Genomic DNA, 27,411 nt, shown 5'->3' with positions numbered 1-27,411 from the left:
AGTAGAAACACTGCTGGATCAAGGGCATGCATATTTTGACAGCCCTTTGTGTATAATTTGGACCTCACCTTACAAGGACCTCTCCATGCAAGGACAGAATGCATATTTTCTGTCTGTATATGGAAATATTCCAAGTACTCAATTTGGCTCAGGGGATCTAGCACCCTGTCCCCCCCCCCAATTCGTGTGTGTGTGTGTGTGTGTGTGTGTTTAGCTATTGTGGCATTTTGTTTTTTAAATCTGATTTTTCACAATACTGCAAGAAAATAGTGTTGAGCACCTTTATTTGTGGTGTGGGGAGATGGTTCCTCAAGCTTCCTCTGCCCTCTGACCAGGAACCCCAACCAAGAGTTCCCCACTCCTCCAAGTACAGGCAGCCAGCAGCATCCCTGTCCCCCTGCCTCTGCACCCACCTGGTGCTGGTTCCTTCCCATCAGGGCCAGTTCTCAGGTTCTCAGTGGCACTGCTAAAACTTGTGGCAATCCTAATCAGCCTAGTTTCACTCAGGCCTCCAGAACTCAAGAATTCAAAATGACAAACAGTCTGGGAGATGAAAGTCTATGGTTCCGCTGAGGTTCCAGACACACTTAAGAGAGCTGAGGGGTCCCCACTTGTTTCTGTGGATTTAACCTGGAGGTGTTGGCACTTCAGACAGGTTCATCCTCAGCCCAATGGCTTTCCTCACATCTTTTTGGGTTATCTGAAGGACTTTGTTCTGCTCCAAGTCTTCCATTTTAACCTATCTCTATTTGCCCTGAGGCACAAAGTTTGTGGGAGAAATTGGTAGAGCTAGAGTTAAAGAGGCTATTCTGGAATATTTTCCTGAGAATCCCCACATGAGAATGCCTTACAAAGGCCACAAAATGGACTTTGTTGTCCAGATCCTTCTCCCTGGGGCCTTTGGGAGGAGGGTTTGGGGATAGTCTTGGAAGTAGCCTTGGATTGGGGGGAGCAAGGCAGGATGGATTTTAGCTGTCCTCTTGGGAGGAGCATTAGGAAAGGCTTGGGTGGTTTCCTTATGGTCATGAAGGTAAATAGGTGGGCATGGTTCAGCATTAATAGGGGAGCTGCCAGGATCAGGGGACGAACTGCAAAACTCAAATTTTTCACCCATGATGGTTCCTCCTGGTCCTTTTACTTATTCACAGACTGGACAGGAATGACTTGCTCCTGGCCCTTGAGGTCAGACATTTTTACAGTGTTGGAATCTAAGGGTTCAATACAAAAATCAGAATAAAAATGATTTTTTCTTTTGGAACAGGCTCTTCTCTCCTGGTGAATGAAGTTGGTGAATGAAGAAGAGACCATATGAGCAAAGGGAAAGGAATCAGGAAACAGAAGGTGTGTAGAATGTTTCTCAGTGTAGAATGTCTGTGTCATGTTTTTTTGTTTTGTTTTCTGTGAGCTAGATTAAAATTGCAAAAAAATAAATTCCTGAAACACCTCAGTTGTAGGGATTGTTAGCAAGATCAATAATAACCCAAGCAGAGAAAAAGATTTTAATGATTAATGATGGAAAGAAAAAGTAAATTCTTTAGTGGAACTTGCTATTTGCCAGGAGAAAGGAAACCTCATATGAGGTTTGGGCATGTCCTTAGCTGTCAGGCTGAATCTTGAAAGGGACTTAGCACCCTGAAAGAGTTAACTCTGAGGAGAAGTGGGGTCAGAAAGCCTAGTGGAGTTAGGAGAGATACCACAAAGGGAAAGGGAAAGACATCATGAGGCAGGCTGACCCAGTCGAAGCCAGTGGCTAACCACAGCAAACTTAAGCAAACACACCTGCAATGTCAATCAGTCAAACCATATCAGCTTGACTTGAATTTAGCAAACCTTTGTAACACATTTACCACTTCCACTTGAGCAAGCATCGAACAAGCAGTGAAAATTAACCAGATAAGGGAAAGGGGTTATGGGTTCCTGTGGGTTTATGACTAAATAACCACTCTTAACTTCTGTGAAATTGGCTTCCTTTCTCTGAACATTCAGTGAGTAGATTGCCCCCTTCTCTCTCTAATAAACCTTCTAATCTTCACTTTGAGAAATCTCTAAATATTCATTTTAAGTAAGGGGTTACACTATCCCACATACTCCCTCTCTCCCTCCTTCATTCTTTCTTTTCTTCCTTCCTCTCTTCCTTTCTTCCTCCCTTCTTCCCTTTCTGCCTTCCTCCCTCCCTAAGTTTCAAAATGGCATCCAAAATTTACATCCCACAGGATGTAAATAGCATTACTGACCATTGGTCAAAGGTTACTTCCTTTTCAGTGCATCAAATGAACATAAGTCTTTTGCTAATGTACTCCCTATTTCCTGCCTAGGGCCCCAGGCCATGCTGGGCTGCTCAGAGTGATTGCAAGGACAGAATACATGCTTTCTGGTGGTATCTGGACATATATCTGAGTAGTCAATTTGGCTCAGGGGGTCCAGTACCCTATCTGACACAGATTCCTAATTTTTTCCTTAGGTTTAGACTTTTCCCTCATGATCAGATTTTTTCTTGCACACTAGCTTTCTAAGAAGAAATGACATATTGACTATGTAAGTACAAGGATAAAGGGATTTTCCACTTCTATATTGGATATTCACAGGTAGAATGCATATTTGTGCCCATGTTCTCCAATTAAAAAAAAATGGAATCAATAAACATTTTGAAATTGCAGAAAATTTTATGAATTTAAAATATGGTTTGGAGAAGGGTGGGATAGACTCCACTAATTGTCAGAAAAAAGTTAAGAACTTTGCTGCTGCCCATCTCTTGTCCAGCTAAGGGGGACCCACAAGTCTCTAATGGTTCAGCTTGATCATCATGTGATGGGGGAATTGTTTTGAATGTTTTAAGCAATGAGGACCTGAAGGCAGTTTCAGGGAGAAAGAAAAGGGAGAGGAAACACATCTCTTCTGTTTTTTTGTACTGTACTCAACACCCAATGTACTATCTCCTTTGATCCATACATCAACCCTGTGAGGAATCAGAGGCAATCAGGTGGTTTGCCTCAGGGAGACATAGTTCTGTTTGAAACACAATTTGAAACTCAGGTCCCTTACTCCCAGGCTCAGTTCATTGAGTCCTTCCATATCTTACTTTCACTTAAGAACAGAGGAGGTTCTTCAGGATAACAACAAAACACATTTCTCTTGTAGGTGAGTCTCAGATGGTTTTCTATTATCTCCATAGGATCTACAGAAGAGGGTTCTCTCATGATCTAACATGTATCCTAGCTGCTCCCCCATTGAGGAAGAGGAACAAGCATCATGTCCATCTATCTATTGCTGGCACAAGGAATGTCTCTCTCTCTCTCTCTCTCTCTCTCTCTCTCTCTCTCTCTCTCATTCATCTCTAGACCAGTGATTTCCAATAAAAATACACACCTTATCCCAAATACAAACTCTCTCATTCCTCTTTCTATACATACTTGGCAATAGCGACCCCCAGAAAAGTTTCTGTCATCAAGCTTTTTACCTCTAAGAGCTTCTTGAAGATGAGAAAAACTAGCCAGCCCCTTGGCTGGCCAAGTTCCAGGTTATTCTGGGGACTTTGTGGCTACCAGATCTCTCTTCTCTTCCCTCTCCCCTCTCTCCTCTCTCCCCGCTCCCCTCCTCCTCCCTTCTCTTTCTCTCACTTTCTCTCTCTCTCTTTTGCCCCCCAACCTCACCCTTTTACAGAGGGCATGGCTGTTGAGACTCCTGGCCTTTTATCCTAGTAATGGTTTGTGAAATAGTCAGGACATCACATATGACCATTTTCTGTTATGTCATTTACTCCTCTCTAATAACCTCTGTCATTTCAGGTTGGAATATTTGTGCAGAGACAGGCAGTTTGCTCATTACTTATGTCCTGAACCCAAGCCACTCTGTGTAACATACCCTCCTAGCAGTTACTATTACCAGTCTGTCCTAAACCCAACAGAGTACCTTTGACCACTGACCCTTTGCAGTGTCAACTCTACCCGGCTCGCCTCCTCTGAGGCGCTTCAAAGGTCTCTGGCCACGATTTCTTGAATAGTAGTTTAATAACCAAGAGCACGCTCAAGAACAGCCATGTGTAATCTTAAAAGCCTTTATTATACCTACTCACATAATGCCCTGACTTAATGCCCTGACTTGTTAACTCCTTAGTGAACACCTGGTCTGAAGACCCACGTGTTCACTACCAAACTCCTTACCTCTCTTGGCTATCCATCAGCTTGGCTTGGCTATCCTAGGCTAGGGAGCCAGGTTAAAGAGAGTGACTTGCTGCCTACAGTGGGCTTATAAAGGTCCTGTGAGGTCACACACACAGCCAACCAGCGAGAGAGTCACCCATTACGAAGCTATCTCAATATGGCCAGGATCCCACCCACAGGGCAGTCCTATATCCACAGAGATTACTTCTGGGGTACTTAATCTCCTGTTGTGCTGTGGCCGCCCATTTAAAGGGCCTTACAACTCTGCCTCACTGGGTTTCAAACTGTGTTTCCCACTAATTCTCATTCAACAGGTTTGTCATCTTCCACCTAGCATGTATCTTTACCAAAGATTAAAAATATCTCCCAACATTGAAATTTTAAAATTCTAGTATTCGTCTGACTATTCATAAGGAAGTAAATATATTTGTGTCCAGCTTGGATAGATAAGGGGGATTTGATATGCTTCCTTTTAACTATTAGACCCTAGGGAGAGAGTCTGCCTCTCTCAAAAATCATCTTTGTATTATACTTAGGCAATTTATAAAGGTGCTGGTAGATTTCTTATGAAAGGATTAATTTCAGGCCCTTTAATTCCCCTATTAATCCTACAGATTAACTTGAAAATAAGATGGGAAAGTGTAGATAACTCCCAGAAAGCTAGTAAACTGAGTATGTAACTGAGATGTTCTCCTCTTCCTAAGATTAATCAATGGTGCACTTAAGCTTGAAATCATGAGAAAACATAAGGTCCTGGCACAAATACTGGGGCACTATGAACTTTACATAAGATTGAGTCCCTAAAAGTTAATAAGATGCTTCAAAGAGGTAGATCATAGAAAACAGAAACCAGGATTGGTCATAGAACAAGGCTTTTCATAATAACATATGGTTTTAAAATATATAAGCAGTTGCAGATGATCTGAGGGTATACTTAGAGAACCCCAAAGATTCTGCTAAAAAGCTATTAGAAATAATTCATAACTTTAGCAAAGTTGCAGGATACAAAATAAATCTACATAAATCCTCAGCATTTTTATACATTACCAACAAAATCCAACAGCAAGAGATACAAAGAGAAATTCCATTCAAAATAACTGTTGATAATATAAAATATTTGGGAATCCATCTACCAAAGGAAAGTCAGGAATTATATGAGCAAAATTACAAAACACTTGCCACAAAAATAAAGTCAGATTTAAATAATTGGAAAGACATTAAGTGCTCTTGGATAGGCCGAGCAAATATAATAAAGTTGACAATACTCCCTAATCTATTTATTTAATGCTATACCAATCAGACTCCCAAGAACTATTTTAATGACCTAGAAAAAAATAACAAATTCATATAGAAGAACAACAGGTCAAGAATTTCAAGGCAATTAATGAAAAAAAAAATCAAATGAAGGTGGCCTAGCTGTACCGGATCTAAAATTATATTATAAAGCAGCAGTCACCAAAACCATTTGGGATTGGCTAAGAAACAGACTAGTTGATCAGTGGAATAAGTTAGGTTCACAGGACAAAATAGTGAATAACTATAGCAATCTAGTGTTTGACAAACCCAAAGATCCCAACTTTTGGTATAAGAATTCATTATTTGACAAAAACTGCTGGGAAAACTGGAAATTAGTATGACAGAAATTAGTCATGGACCTACAATTAATACCACATACCAAGATAAGATCAAAATGGGTCCCTGATTTAGTCATAAAAAACGAGATCATAAATAGATTAGAGGAACAAAGGATAGTTTACCTCTCAGACTTTTGGAGGAAGAAGGAATTTGTGACCAAAGAGTAGAGATCATTATTGATCACAAAATAACAAATTTTGATGACATCAAATTAAAAAGCTTTTGTACAAACAAAACTAATCCAAACAAGATTAGAAGGAAAGTAATAAACTGGGAAAACATTTTTACAGTTAAAGGTTTTGATAAAGGCCTCATTTTCAAAATATATAGAGAACTGACTCTAATTTATAAGAAATCAAGCCATTCTCCAACTGATAAATGGTTAAAGCATATGAACAATTTTCAGATGATGAAATTGAAACTATTTCCACTCATATGAGTGTTCAAAATCACTATTGATCAGAGAAATTCAAATTAAGACAACTCTGAGATACCACTACACACCTGTCAGATTGACTAAAATGACAGAAAAGATAATGATGAATGTTGGAGGGGATGTGGGAAAACTGGGACACTAATGCATTGTTGGTGGAGTTGTGAAAGAATTCAACAATTCTGAAGAGCAATCTGGAATTATGCCCCATAAATTATCAAATTGTGCATACCCTTTGATCCAATAGTGTTACTACTGGACTTATATCCTAAAGAAATACTAAAGAAGGGAACAGGACCTGTATGTGCCAAAATGTTTGTGGCAGCTCTTTGTGTAGTGGCCAGAAACTGGAAAATGAATGGATGCCCATCAATTGGAGAATGGTTGGGTAAATTATGGTATATTAATGTTATGGAATGTTATTGTTCTGTAAGAAATGACCAGCAGGAGGAATACAGAGAGGCTTGGAGAGACTTACATGAACTGATGCTGAATGAAATGAGCAGAACCAGGAGATCATTATATACTTCAGCAACAATACTATATGAGGATGTATTCTGATGGAAGTGGATATCTTCAACATAGAGAAGATCTAATTCAGATCCAATTGATCAATGATGGACAGAATCAGCTACATCCAGAGAAGGAACACTGGGAAATAAGTGTAAACTGTTTGCATTTTTGTTTTTCTTCCCAGGTTATTTTTACCTTCTGAATCCAATTCTTCCTGTGCAATGAAAAAAAATCAGTTCTGCACACATATATTGTATCTAGGATATACTATAACATATTTAACATGTATGGGAATGCCTGCCATCTAGGAAAGGGGGTGGAAGGAAGGAGGGGAAAATTCGGAACAGAAGTGAGTGCAAGGGATAATGTTATAAAAAAAAATTACCCATGCATATGTACTTTCAAAAAATGTTATAATTATAAAATAAAAAATATGTAAGAATAATGTTTTCTCTTAATAAACAGTTCTGTTGAATTATCAGCAACCCTATCTATTTGTGTTGTTCTAGTCACAAACGATGGCTCCCAACATAGGATGCTGATCCTATCAGGCAATGAGCATGTCAAGCAATCCACAAGAGAAGCAGAGACTTGACAGGGAACTGGAACCAAAGACAATCTTCTCATGGTTGGTATCCCCTGGGTAGCCAGAAGACAAAAGGCCTAAGTCAAGGTAAGGGGAAGCTCCAGCAATGGGGCTCACCAGTCTGGCTCATCTTTCATTTTTTGCAGTAAATGGAGACATAAAACTATAGGAGGTCAAATAGTTAAGGGATTGAAGAATGAAGGAAAAGATCTTAAACTTTTACAGTTAAGCCTGTTTAAAAGGGGAGTAAGGGCCAAGATAAATAAGAGTTTTTTTACAGGATGTTTATAACAATGTGCCCTGGTTCCCCAGCAGCCCCCAAATCACTATCAGTGAATGGGAAGTTGGAGAAACTTTATACAAAATATTTAAAGAGAAAGGCCCTCAGGCAGTCTCTTCTGGTAAGCCACTTTTTAATATTATAAATATTTGATTATCAAAACCTGGAGAAGTAAAGGAAATTATAGACATGAGAGAACTAAGTGAGGGTTCAGGAGGAGGAAATAGGGGGAAAAGGCAAGAAATAGCTCATCTAATCCTTAATCAAGTGCTCCTTTATGTTGTCCTCCATATAATCCCTTGTGACATACTCCATTCCCAAAAATAGCTGTTAGTAGCCATTGATAAAGAGGGACTGAAAGATTTAAGTATATATTCAAAGGATCTTATGATTTGCCCTGTACTAGAAGATGCACAAGGAAACAGGACTTGGCAAATGCTGGAATTAAAACAATTGAAAGAATTAAAATCAGCTCTAATGAATTATGGCTTGATGACTTCTTATATTTTCATATTATTAGAAAAAAAGATTGACAGCTATTAAAACTTCCTTGGTTATGTTTCCAGAGCCTATTAACATGATATCAGATACTAAGTAGGCAGTAGGAGTATTATCTAGAATAGAAACTGCCAATATTAAGAAGTAAGAATAAGATATTTTATACATTTTAAGATCTTCAAAACATAGTTAGGGCTTGTCATAAATCCTGAATATATTTTACATATTCCCTCCTATAACCGAATTGGTGGGGAAAGAATTAAAAAGGGAATGATCAGGTTTGGGAAATCATATTGCTGGTTGCTCCTGTAGAGGGATATTATCATAATAGAAATAAGAATGTCTCATATAATGCTTCTGTGCAGTCATGTTTGGGAAATGATTATGCTTCATGAGGGGAGAAATTGGCCAAGTTACAATAGCAAAGGTAGAGGGAATTTACAATGTTTCTTGCAGGGAATACAAGGTTTCTGAATGCATAGGAGGTATGGTTAATACCAGTATTGTGTTTGTTATAACTTGAAACATAGTTCAGAGAGTTAGATCCTAGAAAACAGAAATCAGGCTTCGTCACAGAACAGTGCTTTTCATAACATATGGTTTTAAGATTTATAAGCAGAATGATTTCTCATAATAAATGCCTCTGTTGAATTATCAGAAACCTCATCTTTTTTTTTTTTCAACTGCCACTTGCCCATTGGTTATGCTGGTCACAACAGAAAAGGGCCTGATCGAGTGGGCAATTTTCTCCACCTACATCCCAAATCCCTGTACCCTCTACAAATTCATTTGGCACTGAAGCACCTACTGTCTTGTTATACTTCTTTCCTTGCTATTCTATATGCTTGACAATAAAATGTCCTGGTTTTCCAATTGTATTACAACTGCCTCATGAGCTTCACTTTCCTTACCTACAGAATGGGGATGGAAAATTACACTTATATCCATGAAGGGTTCTGAGAAAACCATTCTGTGAACTTTAAAGTTTTATGAAATTGTAAATGATATAGTTACTTGATTATTAATGTGCCTGCTTAAAAATTTCTGTCATTCAGATTGATGATAAAGCATCAGAAAACTTGACCTGAGTTCATATACTATGAAATACTGAGTAAGGAGCCAAAAAAACAAAATTTCTAGGACTGTTTAGTCAACTGTAAAATGTGAATAATAAATGGCAACCTATGCAGGACTGGTGGGAAGATACAATGAGATTGTAGATGTAAAAATCCTTTGATATCCAAAGTGTGAGGAGTGTCTATAGTCTCTCTTTCAAGGTATAGATTCTCACCAGTTGTACAATAACAAATACAATCCATCAAGTATCTCAAACATATGCAAAACTTCCTTCCTACTGTACCAAATCTTGGGAATTTAGAGTGAGAAGAGAGCACATCATGTTGGTCCATCCCATACAACGCTCTCCCCTTCCCAGAAGAATTTCCAATGAGCTGGAAGAACTAGCCTATGGCCATGACATGCAAGTGAATTGGATTCTAATGAGGGAGAGCTGGGCAAGGTCACTGGCCTTACTTCTCCAGAACCATCTGGGTCCAGTGGCCAGCTATAGATCAGGATATCTGGAGATGGCCCTCAAGGCAAGGTTTTATTAGGGCTGTTGGACAGAAGCAGTTTGACCTGGAGAGGCCATTGACAGGATTATTTTGTCTTTCAGTGGGCCTTTGTTGCATGGGCCCTTGTTGAGTTCCTTGCATTGACAGAACTATCTTGACCCCACATTGTATCTACTAATGATGTTAACCCCCCAGGTTATGCTCTTACTATATAAACAGTACCCTCTTTCTCCTTGTAAACTTCAAGTTCATTAGGCATTTAGTTTGAATCTTTTCCCAAATTTGCTCACCATATAGCAACATAATAAAGCTTTTTGCCCCTTGACTCGTCAGTTCAACAACTGCAGTTTCCTTCCTTCCTTCCTTCCTTCCTTCCTTCCTTCCTTCCTTCCTTCCTTCCTTCCTTCCTTCCTCCCTTCCTCTCTTCCTTCCTTCCTTCCTTCCTTCCTTCCTTCCTTCCTTCCTTCCTTCCTTCCTTCCTTCCTTCCTTTCCTTCCTTCCTTCCTTCCTTCCTTCTGAATGGGACCAGATGAAGACTTGTCAGAGTCTATAAGGGCCTAGGATCTAAGCATCAGGATGTTGCATGACCACAGGAAGTTAGTCAGCATTGCTGATCATTTGTCAAAGTCAATTCTCTTTTCAATCCATCCAATGAACCCAAGTCTTTTGCTATTTAATCACCTCCCTGTTTCTGGCCTCAGGACCCACATCATGCTCAGCTTCTCAGTGCTTTCCTCTTCTGAGAAGGATCTCCACTGAGTTGGGGAAATGTTCATTAATTCTGGAAGGATGTGAGGTCACCTACAATGTTGTAACACTAGCTTAAAAGGTATATTATGCCTGGTACTCACTCACATTAATATACACAGACTGCCAAGTGGATCTTCTGCCTGGCCATGGGTATTAATTTACTCTCTTAGTATTCAGTGGAGCTGGACTCCAACAGATGGCACCCAAATGTGGAACTTTTAGATGTCCGGGCAGGAGAATATGGCAATACTTATGGCAATAATTATGGCAAACAAGAAGGGAAAGTAATTTTTCACTAAAACTAAATTATCACCAAGCTGTCCTGAGGAATAAGCTATATGATATCACTTATATAACATAAAATATAAGTTATAAGGTACTAGGTATCAGATAAAAAAATGAGGTATAAATATAAAGTATAAGACATAAAAATAAAGTTTCAGAACTCCCTTTTACACTTTTAAATGAGTGAAGACTCTCCAAAGGGCATTTGTTTATGTGATACTTATTGATATTTACCATGTCAGAAATTAAAATACCTTATGATTATGAAAATAATTTTTTGAAATCTCAAATCTCCCAGAAAGGATTTTGGACATTCCTAAGGCTTCCTGATACTTTGAGAACTATTGGCATAGAGAATAACAATAATGTAAAATAAAGACCCACATTTTGGTGTGAGAGAGGAGAAGGTAGAGGGAGCAGTCACTTAGCTACCTACTTAAATCACACATTTGGAAATTCCCTCAAGTGACTGGTGCCTATTTTGTGTTCTAGTTTTTGTTCTACAAGAACAGTTTATATATATCTTATTTTTAAAATATAATTTTATGAAAATAAAACAAGCACATTCATAACTGAATAAAAAAAAGATAATTGCACATGAAACTTCCAATTTATATACAATTTGCTACTTCTTTTAAATATATAAAAAAGTTACCATGTAATTTTTTTTCCTTTTAATTTTCCTTCCCCCTCAGATGACACACAATACACACATTTGTGTATACATACATGTAAAATCATTTTATACATCAGTTTCTCTTTATATGGATAGTTTTTCCTATGTATTTTGTAATTAATTTTGTCATTTACAATAGTCAAAATGACTTAGTTCAAAGTTCTTAAAACAATATTTCTATTACTTTTTCAGTATTCTCTTGGTCCTGTTCATTTCTCTCATTTCCTGAATATACCCTTATTCAATGCAGTAAGTGCCTAGTACATGTTATTCTGAATATATTCAACAAGCATTTATTCAATGCTTACCATATACTAATTGACCTTCTATCCTAACAGGCAGTTAGCAAGAATACTGACTTATTGAAAGGGAAAATCTTTTTAAAGGTGAGCCCATGATGAGTTAAGTCCTCTGATTGTGGAATACTTTCAGTGCTAATAAATTCAGTAACCCACTTTTCTCCCAGAAGACATTTCCTTCTTTTTTAGGTATTTACAAAAACGGGCTAAACAGGTTATCAGCAGAGATTCATTTATTGGAAAAGGCAGGTGTTAAGTGCACTGATATCCCTAATGGAAACAAAGTTGTAAAATGCAGACCTATTCAAGCTAATAAGTCACAACAAGGTTAGTGTGAGTGTCCCAAGCTTGGGGACCTGCATGAAGAGTTGAAAGTGTATGAATTGAGCTTTCCTAGGGCCAAGATACTTTTCATGGTGCTTACTTCCTCTAAGGGATTAACCTCTCCTAAAGTTGACAAGGATTTTCCACTATCTGACCTATCTTCAACTTCTTTCTCAAAATTCTCCTCTGCCATTTTCACAGACTCTTTAAGTTCTTCCACTCCCCTGTTCCCACCCTTACTATATTTGGGTGTCTCCTAAATTATAGTCATTAGATTGAGCCTGAGGAAGACTAATCAATGAGAATTCAAAGCAATATAAAGTATTCTGATTGGAGAGCTGGTCCCATCTCCCACATGTCTGCCATATGGCTATGAACTCTTTGGCACCTGTGGTTTTTGTTTCCTCTTTCCCAATTTTAGGTGATAGGGGATTGTCCAGATGACTGGTGAGACTGGGAGAATAATTGAATCAAAGAGATTGTACTGACAACCAGACACAGTATGACTATAGCTGAGCCCAGTATGAAGACACATTCTGTTCCCTCCTAATAAAAGTTATAAACTTAGTGATTTTTTTTGGATAAATTCCCAACATGTAAATTTATTTTACCTAATTTAATTATGTGACAGTTTTTCTTTCCTTCTTAATGAGAAAGGACAAAAAGTGGGGGGAAGAGAAGGTAGATTTAAAAAAAAAATAATTTAAAAAAAAGTAAATCAGAGTAGCTCTGAAGAATATTGTTTCATCTAGGAGACAGAAAAAAAAAATTTCTCTTTCTTCATTAAAGCCAATTACAATAAAATGGAAAATCACTTTCAAAAAAAAATTATAACTCAGTAGTTAAGTGCAATGAAAACTCATCCTTCAATGGCTTATTGATTGAGCCCCAAAGTAGATCAACTCAGCAGCAAAGCTATGTCCTGAAAGGATCTAGCTCAGCTGAATAAGGAAATATGTTGCCTATTCTTAATAAACTTGGGAGAATCCACAAAAAAGAGCAAAGAATCCCCCAAACCAGAAGACACTCCTTGGTCAGCTATGTTCCATACCAAATGTGCTAAAAGAGAAGAGTGTATGGCTCAGCTTGAGGAAATTGTCATTGTTCAGTAAAGCTATCAACTGATTAATTGAAATTATAAGGAACACATCTGATGGGGGATCCCAACCCTTTACCTCTAGATCCTTAAGGAGAGAAATAGCTTGTAGAGAAATAGAGATCCAACTTGCGAAAGGGAATAATACAGAGAGTCCTGAGGGAATACACTATCTCCATATATATTTTCTCCCTTTGAAAATCTAATTTGCTACTTTCCACAGATTATATAATTTCCTTCTAACCTCATGCTTCTGTCTCTGAGGTAAAATTTGATCCATATCTGATTCCTCAGTAAGCTTTTTTTTTTTCCAATTTGAATCTGTTGCTTTAATGATATTCTAAACAAGGTATAGGAGATGTATTTTCCATAAAAGAGTTAAAATTGAAAATCACTCATTCTCTTTAAACTCGGTATTTAATCTGAGAAGCTATTTTAATAAGGGAATGATTTAGTTTTTTTCCAAGCCTCTCCCAAAAAGACACTGAATTATAAGATTCTTGATCTTACCACTTTTTAGTTCTTACTTCTACTTAAGAACAGAGGAGCTTCTTCAGGATAACAAAAACCCATTTCCTTTGTAGTTGAATCTCAGATGGTTTGAGTTATCTCTCTCAAGTCCACAAAAGAGGCTTGTTTCCCTAGTATCCTAGCTCCTCCCCCATTGAGGACAGTGTCAATGGTTACTTTTCAATTTGTCTATAAACCCAAATATTTTGCTATTTAATCTGTTTCCTGTTTCCAGCCTTTGCACTGGAGACAGGTTCATCCCCAGCCCAATGGCTTTCTTCACATCATCTTGGGTTATATTGGAAGGACCCCTGTTCTGCCCCAAATCTTTTTAACCCATCTGTATTTGCCCTGAGGCACAAAGTTGTTCCATTTGTTTGGGGCAAAGGGGAGAGCTGGAATTGGACTTTCTATTTTCAATCTTCTTTTGAGAATCTGCCACAGGCCAATGGTTAAACAAAACACCAAAATGGACCTTATGGACCTTCTCCCTGGGGTTTTTAGGAGGAGGATTTGGAGACAATTGCAGGAGAAGTCTTGGATTAGGGAGCCAAGGCAGGAAGGACTATCACGGTGCTTTTGGGAGGAGCATTGGCTGATTTCATAGGACAATTGGGGTGGCTTCCCGATGATCATGAATATAGGTTTGCAGAGTTCCACCAGTCATTGAGGCACTGACAGGGACAAAGAAGGAACTATAAAAGCCAAAATTTCTGATACATGATGGGCCTTCCAGGTTTTTATACTGGGTCATTGACTTAGGGAGATTGATATTCCCCTTCCCCTTCCCCTTAAGGCCAGACACTTGCTTGTTGATGGAACCTAAGGGTACTGTTAGGTGAGGGGGACCTCAGCGAATCACTGATGTTGCCTGCTGGAACAGGCTCTTTCTGCTGCTCCTGGACCAAGTCTGTGAATGAACAAGGCACCATATGAGCAAAGGGAAAACAATTAGGAAACAAGATTTTTGGTGGGAAAGATAGAAGCAGCACAGGGATCATGATCTACCAACAGTGATAGCTGGCTTTTGAATGATGCCTCCTGGCTCTTGGAGTCACACTGGCTCATTGGTGAGCTCCAGGGTTCCATACGGTGGCAGGGATCTTGGATTGTAAGTGATTTTCCTTGCTGGTTTAGGATCTTCTGCTGCTACTGGACCAAGTCTGTGAATAAAGAAGGGAACATATGAGCAAAGGGGAAGGAATCAGGAAACAGAACATGGGTGGAAAAGGTACCAGCAGCACAAGGATTATGATGTACCAAGAGTGATTCCTGGCCTTTGGAGATCTGGACCCTTCTCAATGTGTTCTTGCATTTGCTTGAATGGGACTGATTGGATGAAGTTTTCTGAGTTTATGAAACTAGGCCTAAGTCACATGATCCCTATCCCCAGAGCCACAAAATCAATTCTTGGACTCTGGTTTGTAGGAAGTCACATGGTCTCTAAAGGTCAGACCCTCAGGAAGTTACAGGAAGTGATGTAACCCACAGGAAGCAGACAACATTGGTGACCATTAGTCAAGGATGATTATTTCCTTTTAGTCTATCCAATGCAAAGGCTTTGGATGTTTGCTATTTAAATCACAAGCAGGAAGCTTGTCAGGTTCTAAGAGCATATGGTGGGAGCTGGGGTGGCTTTTAGGGGTGTGTCTGCGCCTCTCCCTGCAGGGACTAAATAAATGCTTTATCTGAAGATGTCTCTGATTAGTTCATTAGGGGAAGGGGGTCTAACACTAATCCCACACATGCTCTCCCTCATTTCCCACTTGGAGGAAGCCCAAGAGACAACTTCATTACTTCCATTTTTTCTGGTCAATCACTTATTTGTACACAGTTGTTTGTATGGAGTCATCCCCTTATACTGGGAGCTCCTCCGAGCCATGGCTTGACTTGGGCCATTCTTTGTATCCATCTGATGGAATATGAGGTCCCTTGACCTTGAGGGACAATAAGTCAGTGGCCCTAAGCCTTCTAGCTTTGTAGGATGCCTCAGGAAACGTCTGATCTGCCTGATTCTGAATAAGACTACTTCTCAGTTCCTTGCTGACTGATGATCCAGTCAGTGATAATCAAATTTGGGAGACCACACTTAATCCATTGAGAGATTACTTCCTAGACTTGCTCTTGGGTGATAGAATTAGCACATCTATGATTGAAAGCTGTCTAAGTATCTCCTTGCTTCAGTCTCTTTCCTGAATTCCCATATTATTCAGTCTACACTGTAATGGCTTCACATTACTTTTAATAAATCTTTGCCCTTTGACTAGGAGATGGGTTCAAGCCTGCAAATTTTTTTGAGATACCTAGTGACATTGGTCTGGGACTTTGGGGTCCCCCCTTCTCAACCTCAACACCCCCAGTGCTTACTATGGAGCTGGGTCCACAGTAGATAATAGAAACCACATTTAAAATTATCTAAAACATTTCTGTAAAAGTTGTAGTAAATTTTTTTTTTCATCTCCTACCCTAATGAAAGTAAACAAACTCCAGAGAAATGAAGTTAAAAATAGAGATGGAGGGAAATAGAGAATGCTTCAATCTGTATTCAGACACACAATCATTCCTTCTCTGTGAATGGACAGGATTTTTTTTATCATCAGTCCTTCAGAGGAGTTGTGAATGATTGTGATATTGAGAAAAACAAAATCATTTAACTGCTCACCCCAGAACATTGCTACCATTTCATATATGGTATATTTCACTTTGTTCATGGAGGACTTTCCAGATTTTGCTTTTCCCCCCCGAGAGCATTCTGCATATCTTTTCCCAGAGAACAATGATATTCTATCAGAAAAAAAACTTGCTTTAAAAATTGTTTTTACAATTACTATTGCCAATTGTATTTTCCCCATTTATTCCCTCTCTTCTTTCTCTCTGACTCTCCTCAAGTGTTTTGCTACTGATCAGTGACTCCCCCAAAATGACTTGATCTTTTATAACCCCTTTCTTGCTATATTCCATTTCCCTCCCATTTTCCTGAAGGCTAAGATGGATTTCTATACCCTATTGAGTATTGATGGTGTCTCCTATTTGAGCCAGTTCTTTTCTTCTTCTTCCCCCTCCTGGAAAAGATTTTTCTTGCCTCTTTTTCTTAAAGCAGAAAACTTGCACAATCACCCTTCTCTCTTTCACTTTTCCCAGTACTCCTTCCTACTCACGTCCTATCTCATTCCTTTTCATCCATTCTCAAAAAGAGAGCCTCTCTTCATATTCCACTCATACCCGTCTCCTCTGGCTATGTATAGTCTTCCTAACTGCCAGAATATTGAGAATGTCCTAAGGAGTTACAAGTATCATCTTCCTATGTCACAATGTATACAGACAATACACTCCCAGGTTTATTGATCCTGCCTCTGTCTCTCTCTTGAGTTCTCTTTCCCAATTCCCACACAATATCTGTTGGACATTTTTACCCAGACACCCAAATGCACCTGAATCTCAATGTCACAATCCATTCTTAGTCCCCCCACCCTCTGCCCTCTTCTGAAATTCCCTTTTCTGTCATCCAGGTAAGCAGGCTCACTAATGCACCACTCTTCTCTTTGCTTAGCCCAGATACCATTCATTTAGGCATCTTTTAATTCCTAACTCAACGTTTTTCCCCCAGAGGTTTTTTCTTCTTTACTCCCAGAGCTATTGGCCTGGTCACCCTGTGCATCTCTCTCAAATTATTCTCATGGCCTCGCTGTTCCATTAGGATCATGCCCTCTGACATAGTTTTTCTATACTCTATATCTGTCATATTCTAGGTTACATACTTTTGGTCTTTCCTCCTAGAATGAATTTTTGGTCATCCTCATTTAATACAGTGACTGATATAAGAACGAGTATTACCACAAGTCTGTAGATTAATTCCTTCTCACTGTGGGGAAACATCCGGGTTATTTTTACCATGCCAAATTCAAAAGATTTCCTGAGGGAAAAGAATGTCAATAAATAAATACTAAGAACTCAGGTTCCAATAATTTCCCCATCTTCCCAAATAAGGGAGTAATAAGCAGCCCAGGAAGGCCCTAGCAGCTCACTGGGCACAGCCTAGCTATTGCTTTTCATTGTCCAGGATGTTTTTTACAGAAAAACCCGTCTCAACTCAATTGATAAAAACATTCCATTGTTACAGGATCCTTTCCCTGTTTGCTCCTTTCTCTGTCCCTCTCTCCTCATCATTGAAAGTAATCCAAAGGGAGCAACTGAGAAACTCCCTTGTAAGACAATAGAGAAAATAGGAGATGAAACTACCATTGTAGGCAAAGTGTCTTGTCTGTCAGTATAAAGAAGAATCTTGAAAGTTTATTTGCTGTGATTTCTAGTGGTCTGTTTTAAATGGGAGGGTGGGTACCTTCTATCAGACTGCCCAAACCACAAAATTTCTGTGAATAATTCTAATATTCTTTGATTTCACAACATCTTATGACCAGTCAGTCTTGTAGTCCATGTGCTCCCATCCCTGCTTCTTCTTTCCCCTAAAAGTTCTCTCATGGTCATATTCTCAAATCCACAAGAACCTAAGGGCAAAGTAGCAACTGCAATGTGGGCCAGGTGATTAATTGTCAGAAAAGATTAAAACCTTTGATGCTGTTCTGCCCCATCTCCTCTCCTGCTAAGGAGACCCCCAAGTCTCTGATGGCTCAGCTTGATCCCAACAAAATACACACCTCACCCCAAATACAAACTAACTCATTTCCCCTTCTACACATATGTGGCAGTCCCCACCCCCTGAAAAGTCTGGATCATCAGGCTTCTTACCACTAAGAGCTTCTTGAAGATGAGAAAAACTAGGCAGCTCCTTAGCTGGTCACTCTCTTTCTCAAGGCTCTTCAGACTTTTTTTTATCCTAGTAATCGTTATTGTTACACCATGAATTTTCCTTGAGCTAATCAATAATTTCCTTGGAAAATCCTCCACAAGCCATTCCTTTTAGGAATCCCCAGTAGGGTCCTTTGTCTCCATATCCTCCATCTTGGAGGCTTTCCATGTAGACTTTGGGGATGGCCTGATACAAATCTTTGTTTTCTCTGCCCAAGGCAGGATACACATTCTTGTTTTCTCTGCCCAACACAGGATACAGATCCTTATATTCTCTGCCCATGGCAGGATGCAGGATCCCAATGGGAGCAGCAGTGGAAAAGGCTATGGTGCCTTCCTTTATGTCACGCAGATGGCACAGGTGGACAGGGTTGTAGCAGTAAGCGTGGCATTCTAGAGTCAGAAGAGGAATGGCAAAACTTAAATTGTTTACCCATGATGGTTCCTCTTCCTTCTCTGGCTTATTTATGGGAGTGACTTCCTTCACTTTTATGGTTTTAATCTTCAAGGGTTCAACATGGTGACTTCTGCATAAAAATTTTTTCCTTTGTTGGAACAGGCTCTGCTCGACCAAGTCTGTGAATGAAGAAGGGACCATAAGAGCAAAGTTAAAGGAATCAGGAAGCAGAATGTGGGTGGGAAAGATGGCAGCCGCTCTGTGATTATCATCTACCAAAAGTAGATACCTGGTATTTCAGTGATGTCCTCCTGGACCTTGAGGTCTGACACATTAAGTTTGTTTGAGTAAAGAGGGGCAACACGCTGAGGGGGACCTCGGGGTATCATTGTTAGTACCTGTTCCAAATTCTTCAATTCCAAATAAGGGAGTAACAAGCAGTCCAGGAAGGCCCTAACAGCTCACTGGGCACCACCTAGCTATTGCTTCTCAATGACTAATATATTTTTACAGTAGAGCCAGCCTCAACACAATTGCTAAAAACAATCCATTCCTACAGGTTCCTTTCCCTCTTTCCTCCTTTCTCCATTGTACCTCTGCTCAAAGGAAGCAACTGAGAAACTCCCTTGTTTAACAAGAAAAGAAAGAGAATGAAATATTGTAGGCAAAGTGTCTGTCAGGATAAAGAAGAATCTTTCAAGTTAATTTCTTTGCTGTGGTTTGAAGTGGCCTGTTTTAAATGCAGGGTGTACCTTCTATCAGATTGCCCAAATCACAATTTCTGAGAATAATTCCAGTATTCTTTGACAACATCCTTTGGACTTGTCAGGAGATCACAGGCTCCCATCCCTGCTGCTTCTTTCCCTTAAGAGTTCTCTCATATTTGTATTCCCAAATCCACAGGACTTAAGGGCAAAACAGCAACTACAATATGGGCCAGAAGGAGAGGCTTGAAAGTCTTCACCTACACTTCTATCCTGATAAGCCTTTCTGAATCCTTTCAGTGCCTTAAAGCACACCAGCTCTTGAAGAAATGACAGATTGGCTACCTGAGTAGAGGGAGAAAGGGATTTTTCCACAGCTACATTGGATATCTACAGGTAGAAGGAACAACTGTGATGACTTCCTCCAATTAAAAAAAAAAAGCAATGGATTAAGATATACATTTTGAGATTGCAAAATGTTTTTTAAAAAATGAATTTAAAATCTGGTTTAGAGAAAGGTGGGAGAGGCTCCACTAGTTGTCAGAAGGTTCACTGTCAGAGAAAGGTTAAGAACTTTGATACTGCTCTCTGGCTGAAGGGATCCACAAGGCTACAATGGTTGAGATCGATCCATCAGCTGATGGTGAATTTGTTTGAATGCTCTAAGCAAGGACCACCTGGAGGCAGTCTCAGGGTCACATCAGAGAGACAGAAAATGAGAGGAAACACCTCTCATCTGTCCTCTGCACTGTGCTCCCAGCCTTTCCCAAAATATATCATCTCCTTTGATCCTTACAGCAATCCTATGAGGAAATAGAAGCAAACAGGTGAAATGGTTTGCCTCAGGGCAACTCAGCTGTGTCTGAGACACAATTTGAAAGTCAGATCATCCAAACTCCAAGGCCCAAATCTGTCTTTCTTAAGAACTGGGGAGTTTCCTCAGGATAACAACAAGAAGCCATTTTCTTGGTAGTTGAGTCTCAGATGGTTTGTGTTATCTCCCCACAGTCTGCAAAAGAGTGTTCTCTCTTATCTACATGTGTCCTAGCAGCTCCCCCTCTAAGGACAGAGGAACAAAAGCATCTTGTCTCTATTGGGGGCATAATGAATTGTCTGTTTCATCTCTAGACCAGTGACTTCACACAAAAATACACACCTCACCCCAAATACAAACTTCCTCATTCCTCCTCCTACACAAATTTGGTGCTCCCCACCTCCCATCCCCCAAAAGTCTGTGTCATCAAACTTCTTACCTCGAAGAGCTTCTCAAAGATGAGAAAAACAAGGTACCACCTAGCTGGTCAAGTTCTAGGTTATGCTGGGCTCTCTCTCTTCTTTCTTTTTCCCCTCTTTCCCCTCTCTCTCTTCTCTGTCTCTTCTTTTTCCTCTCTTCTTTCCTTTCTCTCCTCCCTCCTCCCGCCCCAAAAGCATGGCTGTTGAGACTTCTGGACTTTTATCCTAGTAACTGTTTGTGAGGTAGCCATGACAACACATGGAACCCTTTTTCCGTTATATCAGTTACCTCCCTCCATCACCTCTCTCATCTCAGGCTGGAATATTTGTGCAGGGACAGGAAGAATGCTCCTTACTTAGTGTCCCGAACCTAAGTCCCTCTGCCTCAGTTGGGTTTCAAACTTCAAATTTTCCACTGATTCTCATTCAACAGGTTTGTCATCTTCTACCTATTGTGGATCTTTGCCAAAGGAAACAAAATCTTTCAGGAGACAAAAGCAGGAATTGGGAGATATGCTCTTTGGTATTTATCCTAAGAAAAGCTAGATGAGAGGCATTTATGAGAGCCTCATCTGCACCCAAGTCTTCCTCTGGGTGGGGTCCCTGGTGACTGTCCCAATTAACTCAACTTTTATGCTGTTGGGTTTTTTTGTTTGTTTGTTGTTTGTTTTTGCTCATATTTGGTCCTTACAGTTGTGTTCTACATGTGAGAATTGTTTTTTCCAGACTCCAAGCCAAGAAATTCCAAGTACATGGATGAAATTTGGACACTCAGCACCCTCCTGCTGCTGATATCACCTCCAAGTCACCTCTATGCGTCTCTCCTCCTCATTCAGGACCCCACTGGGCTGAGCCAGCTCCTCACCCCCTGTCAGCCTGCAGCAGTTCCTGAAGATGAGATCTTCATCCCTTTGCCCCAAATGACTTGGTCTTTTCTGCTTGAGGTGGGAAAATGGCTCTGAGGCCTCTGGGCCTGGACAGTGCTGGAGTTCCACAGATAACACTGGCTGCCAGATGCCAATTGTGAGTCTGTGATGATTGGGTTTCCAAAACAGAGGGTGGGAGCTGGTGGGAATGGGGTTTCTGACTCCTGCTCATTGCTTAAGTGCCATTATCGTACCACCCACTTGCTCATGCACTTAAGCACTAGAATGGGTCAAGATTCTTAGCTAAAGTGGTTTCTGAAAGCTCCCACTGATGTGCTGGGGTTGTTTCTGAAGGGAAGAGGGATGTTTCAGTGGATAATGAAGAGAGGGACCAGCCTGAAGGCTTAGATAACAAGGATGTCCTGATGGAAGAAATGCATCAGGACTGGGGTGAGAAAGCTTCAAAGGTCAGAAATAGAGACTGAATGGGGGGGGGGGTCATGATTTCTCAGAGGCTATAGGACCTTAGGCCTAAGATACAGGAGCTCACTTGACCCCTATTCCCAGAGGGCTCTAGGACAGTAAAAATCAGACCCTAGGCCTAAGTTTCAGGAAGTCACGTGAGCCACAGGAAGTAAACAGCAAAGGTGACCATTGGTCACCATTTCCTTCTCAGCTCATCCAATGAACTCAAGTCTTTTGGTATTTAATACATTCCCTGTTTCCAGCTCTTGCATTAAAGACTGGTTCACCCCCAGCCCAATGCCTTTCTTCACATCTTTTTGGGTTGTATTGGAAGGACGCCTGTTCTCCCCCAAGTCTTCCCTTTTTATCCATTTCTATTTGCCCTGAGGCACAAAGTTGTTTAATTTGTGGGGAAACCAGTCGACTTAGAACTTAACAATCTATTCTGGATCTTCTTTTGAGAATCTGCCACAGGCCAATGGTTTAACAAAGCATGAAAGTGGACCTTTTAGTCTGGATCCTTCTCCCTTTGAGAGGAGAGTTTAAGGACATTGGTGGGAGAAGACTTGGACTGGGGCCAAGGGGACTTTAGCAGTCCTCTGGGGAGGAGCACTGGCTGATTTGCCAGAACAGGCTGGGATGGTTTCTGGATGATCATGGATATAAACAGGTTGGAATGGTTGCACCAGTAATTGAGGCACTGACAGGGTCAGAGGAGGAACTGCAAAAGCCAAATTCCAGATCCATGAAGGGCCTTCCAGGCTTTCAAACTTGGCCATTGACTTAGCAAGAACGACATTCTCCTTCCCCTTGAGGTCAAACACTTGCTCTTTGTTGGAGCCTAAGGGTGCTATTAGGTGAGGAGTAACTTGAGGTATACCTGATAGTGCCTGCTGGAACAGGCTCTTCTGCTGCTCCTGGACCAAGTCTATGAATGAAGAAGGGAACATACTAGCAAAGGGGAAGGAATCAGGAAAGAGAACATGGGTGGGAAAGAGCAGCAGAATAAAGATTGTGATCTACCAAGAGTGACTCCTGGCCTTTGAATCATATCTTCCTCACTCGAGGTTAGACCCTTGCTCACTGATAGAACCCCATGCTTTAATTCAATGACAGGGCTCTCAGATAAGTGATTTTGCTTGTTGATTCAGGATCTTCTTCTTCTCATGGACCAAGTCTGTAAATGAAGAAGGGAAGATAGCAAAGGGGAAGGAATCAGTAAACAGATTGTGGGTGGGAAAGAAAGTAGCAGCAGAGGGATTAGGATCTACTAAGAGTGATTCCTGACCATTGAATGATGTCCTCCTGGCTCTTGAGGTCAGACACTTGCTCATTGGTGGAGGCCCAGGCTTCAATACAGTGACAGGGACCTTGGTTATAAGTGATTTTATTTGTTGGTTCAGGCCCTTCTGTTTCTTATGTACCAAGTACATGAATGAAGAAGGGAACATATGAGCAAAGGGGAAGGAATCAGTAAACAGATTGTGGGTGTAAAAGATAACAGCAGACCAGGAATTATGATCTAGCAATAGTGAGATCTGCCCCTTGAATGATGTCCTCCTGGCTCTTGAGGTCAGACACTTGCTCGTTGGTGGAGCCCTAGAGGGCAATACTACTCTACAGAATAACTATTAGAATTTCTCTCTGACACCATGTTTCTACCTTTCAGGTAAATTTTTAATCTTGATCAGCAGGAATCTAATTCCACAATGAACTTGCTTTCCTTCCACTTGAATCTGCTGCTCTAATGGTCTTCTAAACAAGAAGTATTTTCCATAAAACCAAAGCAAAGAGTTAAAACTGAGAACCACTCATTCTCTTTAAACTCTTTAAACTTTAAAATCTGAGAAGCTATTTTAATAAGGGAATGATGAACATAGTTCTTGTTTAAGTCTTTCTCTGTAAGACTTTGAAGAACAAGATTCCTGATCTTACTTCTTCTACTTAGGAACAGAGAAGCTACTTCAGGATAACAACAAAAACCCATTTCCTTTGTAGTTGAGTCTCAGATGGTTTGAGTTATGTCCCCAGAGTCTACAAAAGAGGGTTCTCTCTTACGAGTTCACTTGTATCCTAGTTGCTCCCCCATTGAGGACAGAGCAAGTTTCTTGTCCATCTCCTATTGCTGGCATAAGGAATGTCTGTCCCATTCATCTCTAGACTAATTATTTTCCACAAAAACACACACCTCAACCCAAATACAAACTCCCTCTGTGGCTTCACTTTCCCTCATCTTCTCCCTTTTCTTCTTCCATTCCCTCCTTACATCCTCCTTTTTTTTTTCCTCCCTCCTTTTCTGTCTGTCTCTTGCACAGAGTAAGGTTGTTGAGACTCCTGGCCTTCTATTTAGGTATTCATGACATCACATGGAAACCTTTTTCCATTAAATCCGTTAGCCTCCCTCCAATCCCCTCTGTCATTGCAGGCTGGAGTATTTGTGCAGAGACAGGAAGCTTGCTCATTACTTAGTGCCCTGAACCCAAGCCACTCAGCCTTTATTGAATTTATTATTTTTTTAAATATTGTAAAGCTTTTTAAAAAGACTTTTTGTCTGGATCCTTCTCCCCGGGCCTTAGGTATGTTTGAGGACAGTCTGAGGAGAAGTCTTGGATTCCATGGCCAAGGCTGAGTAGACTTTAGCAGTCCTCTTGGGAAGAACACTGGCTGCTGATTAGCCGGGACAGGCTGGGGTGTCTTCCCGATGATCATGGAAGTAAATGGGAAGGAATGATTCTGCCAGTAAGTGATGCACTGCCAGAATCATAGGAAGTGAAAAAGCCAGCTCCGTTTTTTGGTTGGTCAATACTTAGTGTCCTGAACACAAGCCACTCTGCCTCAATTGGGTTTTTTAATATTTTTTTAAACTTTTTAAGATTTTTGTCTGGACCCTTTGTCCTGGGGCCTTAGGGAGGAATGTTTGGGGACATTCTTTGGAGAAGTCTTGGATTGGGGTGCCAAGGCTAGATAGACTTTAGCAGTCCTCTTGGGAGAAGCACTGGCAGATTTTCCAGGACCGACTGGGGTAGTTTATTGGGGTCTGTATCCTCCTTCCTGGAGCCTTTTGGAGGAGGGTTTGAGGACAGTCTTGAAAAGAAGTCTTGGATTCTGTGGCCAAGGCTGGATGGACTTTAGCAGTCCTCTTGGGAAGAGCACTGGCAGCTTTTCCAGATCAGACTGGGGTAGTTTCTTGGGGTCTGTATCTTCTCCCTGGGACCTTTTGAAGGAGGGTTTGAGGACAGTCTGAGCAGAAGTCTTGGATTCCGTGGCCAAGGCTGGGTATACTTTAGCTGTCCTCTTTAAGGAACACTGGCAGATTTTCTAGGACAGGTTGGGGTAGTTTCTTGGGGTCTGTATCCTCTTCCCTGGGGCTTTTTGGAAGAGGGTTTGAGGACAGTCTGAGGAGAAGTCTTGGATTCCGTGGCCAAGGCTGGGTAGACTTTAGGTGTCCTCTTCTAAGGAGCACTGGCTCCTAATTTGCCAGGACAGGCTGGGGTGGCTTCCCAATGATCATGGAAGTAAATAGGAAGGAATGATTCTGCCAGTAACTGATGCACTGCCAGGATCATAGGAAGTGCTAAAGCCAAATTTCTGATCCATGATTCGTCCCCCAGCTCCTTGTTTTGGTTGGTCATTGACCTCGCATGAATGACTTTCTCCTGGACATAGAAATCGGACATTTGCTCATCTTTGGAATCCAAGGGTGCAATACAGCAAGGGAAACCTAAGGGTATCACTGATTTTACCTGCTTCTGCTGCTCCTGAGCCAAATCTGTGAATGAAGAAGGGAACATATATGAGCAAAGGGGAAGCAATCAAGAAAGATTGTGGATGGGAAAGATAACTGCTGAAAAGGGATTACGATCTACCAGGAGACATTCCTGGCCTTTGGAGGAGAACTGGACCCTTGTCAATGTGCTCTTGCCTATGCTCTCATTTCCAACTTGGGGGAAGCCCAAGAGCCAATTTCATTATTTCCAATTTTTCTGGTAAATTACGTGTTTGTACAGAGTTTCTATGGAATGGAATCACCTCCTTAGATTAGAAGCTGCTCCAGGCCACGGCCCTGCTTGGACCATTCTTGGTATCCTCCCAGTGCTTTCTATAGAGCTTGGCCCATGTAGATAATAAATGGCCTTTCTGTTCCTTTAGTTTTTGACATTTTCATTTAGTTGAGTTTTAGTAATTGAAATGCAATCTCTAAAGTAAAAAAGTGAATGACTTTTTAAAAAAAAAATTGAATGTTTATATATTTTACCCAAGTTATATTAAAATTTGTGTTTTTAATTTTTTTGCTTTGATGTTTCCTTACCTGATTCCCACTCAATTAAGAAGCCACATTTGAAATTATCCAAAACATTTCCAGAAAAGCTGGGGAAAAAACAGAACTCCCATCCCAATGAAAATAAAAAGCCTCAAGAGAAATGAAGATAAAAATAGATGAGGGAAATAGAGAATGCTTTGATCTGTATTCAGACACAATCATTCCTCTGTGAATGGATAGGATTTTGATCATAAGTCCTTCAGAGTAGTAGTGGATGATTGTTACTGAGAGCAAAATCATTTACAACTGGTCACCCCAGAGCACTGCTATCATTTTACATATAGTATATTTCGCTTTGTTCATGGAGGACTTTGCAGGTTTTGTTTTTCCCTTGGGAACATTCTGCTCATTTCCCAGAGAATATTATATTAGAAAAACTTGCTTCAAAAGTTATTTTTACAATTACTAATTTATTTCCATTATCTTTTCATCCTAACTCAAAAATGTTTTGCTATATTGACCACCGAGTCCCTAAAAATGACCTGTTCCTTTATCACCCCTCTCTTCCAATACTCCATTCCCCTCCTTTGGGTGGAGGGTTTGGGGACAGTCTCAGAAAAAGCCTTGCATTCTATGGCCAAGGCAAGATCGGCTTCAGTGCTTTTCTTGGGAGCACTTGGCCAGGCCTGAGTGGCTTCTTGATGGTCATGAAGGTAAATTGGTAGACATTGTTCAAGATTAATTGGGGTATTGCCAGGGTCAGAAGAGCTGCAAAGGCTATATTTCTGATCTATGTCAGGCACCCATTTTTTTGGTTTTGTCATTGACCCAGCATGAACAACCTCCTCCTTCCCCTTGAGGTCAGACACTTGGTCATTTTGGCACCTAAGGGTGCTATATGGTGTGGGTGACCTTGGGGTATTGTTGCCTTTTGGAACAGGCTCTTCTGCTTGTCCTGGACCAAGTCTGTGAATGAAGAAGGAAATATATGAGCAAACGTGCAGGGAATCAGCAAACAATGTCAGTGGGAAAGATAGCAAAGGGATGCTCTACCAAGAGT

At 40.5% G+C, this 27,411-nt stretch overlaps 1 long non-coding RNA gene across 1 annotated transcript in view; it reads left to right on the top strand.

Moving 5' to 3' along the window:
• LOC141544241 (uncharacterized) overlaps positions 1 to 26,344 on the top strand; it is a 36,686-nt gene extending 10,342 nt beyond the window's left edge. Inside the window, exons 2-5 of the long non-coding RNA XR_012482568.1 lie at positions 1,262 to 1,341; positions 7,251 to 7,414; positions 21,486 to 22,905; positions 23,663 to 26,344. This is a non-coding gene — a long non-coding RNA (uncharacterized LOC141544241). The remainder of the gene's footprint in view (positions 1 to 1,261; positions 1,342 to 7,250; positions 7,415 to 21,485; positions 22,906 to 23,662) is intronic.
• The last annotated feature ends 1,067 nt before the right edge of the window (positions 26,345 to 27,411 follow it).

This window comes from Sminthopsis crassicaudata, chromosome 5 (genome assembly GCF_048593235.1).
Source record: "Sminthopsis crassicaudata isolate SCR6 chromosome 5, ASM4859323v1, whole genome shotgun sequence".
In the NCBI taxonomy this organism is placed as follows: domain Eukaryota; kingdom Metazoa; phylum Chordata; class Mammalia; order Dasyuromorphia; family Dasyuridae; genus Sminthopsis; species Sminthopsis crassicaudata.
This window is presented reverse-complemented; position numbering and strand designations above follow the sequence as displayed.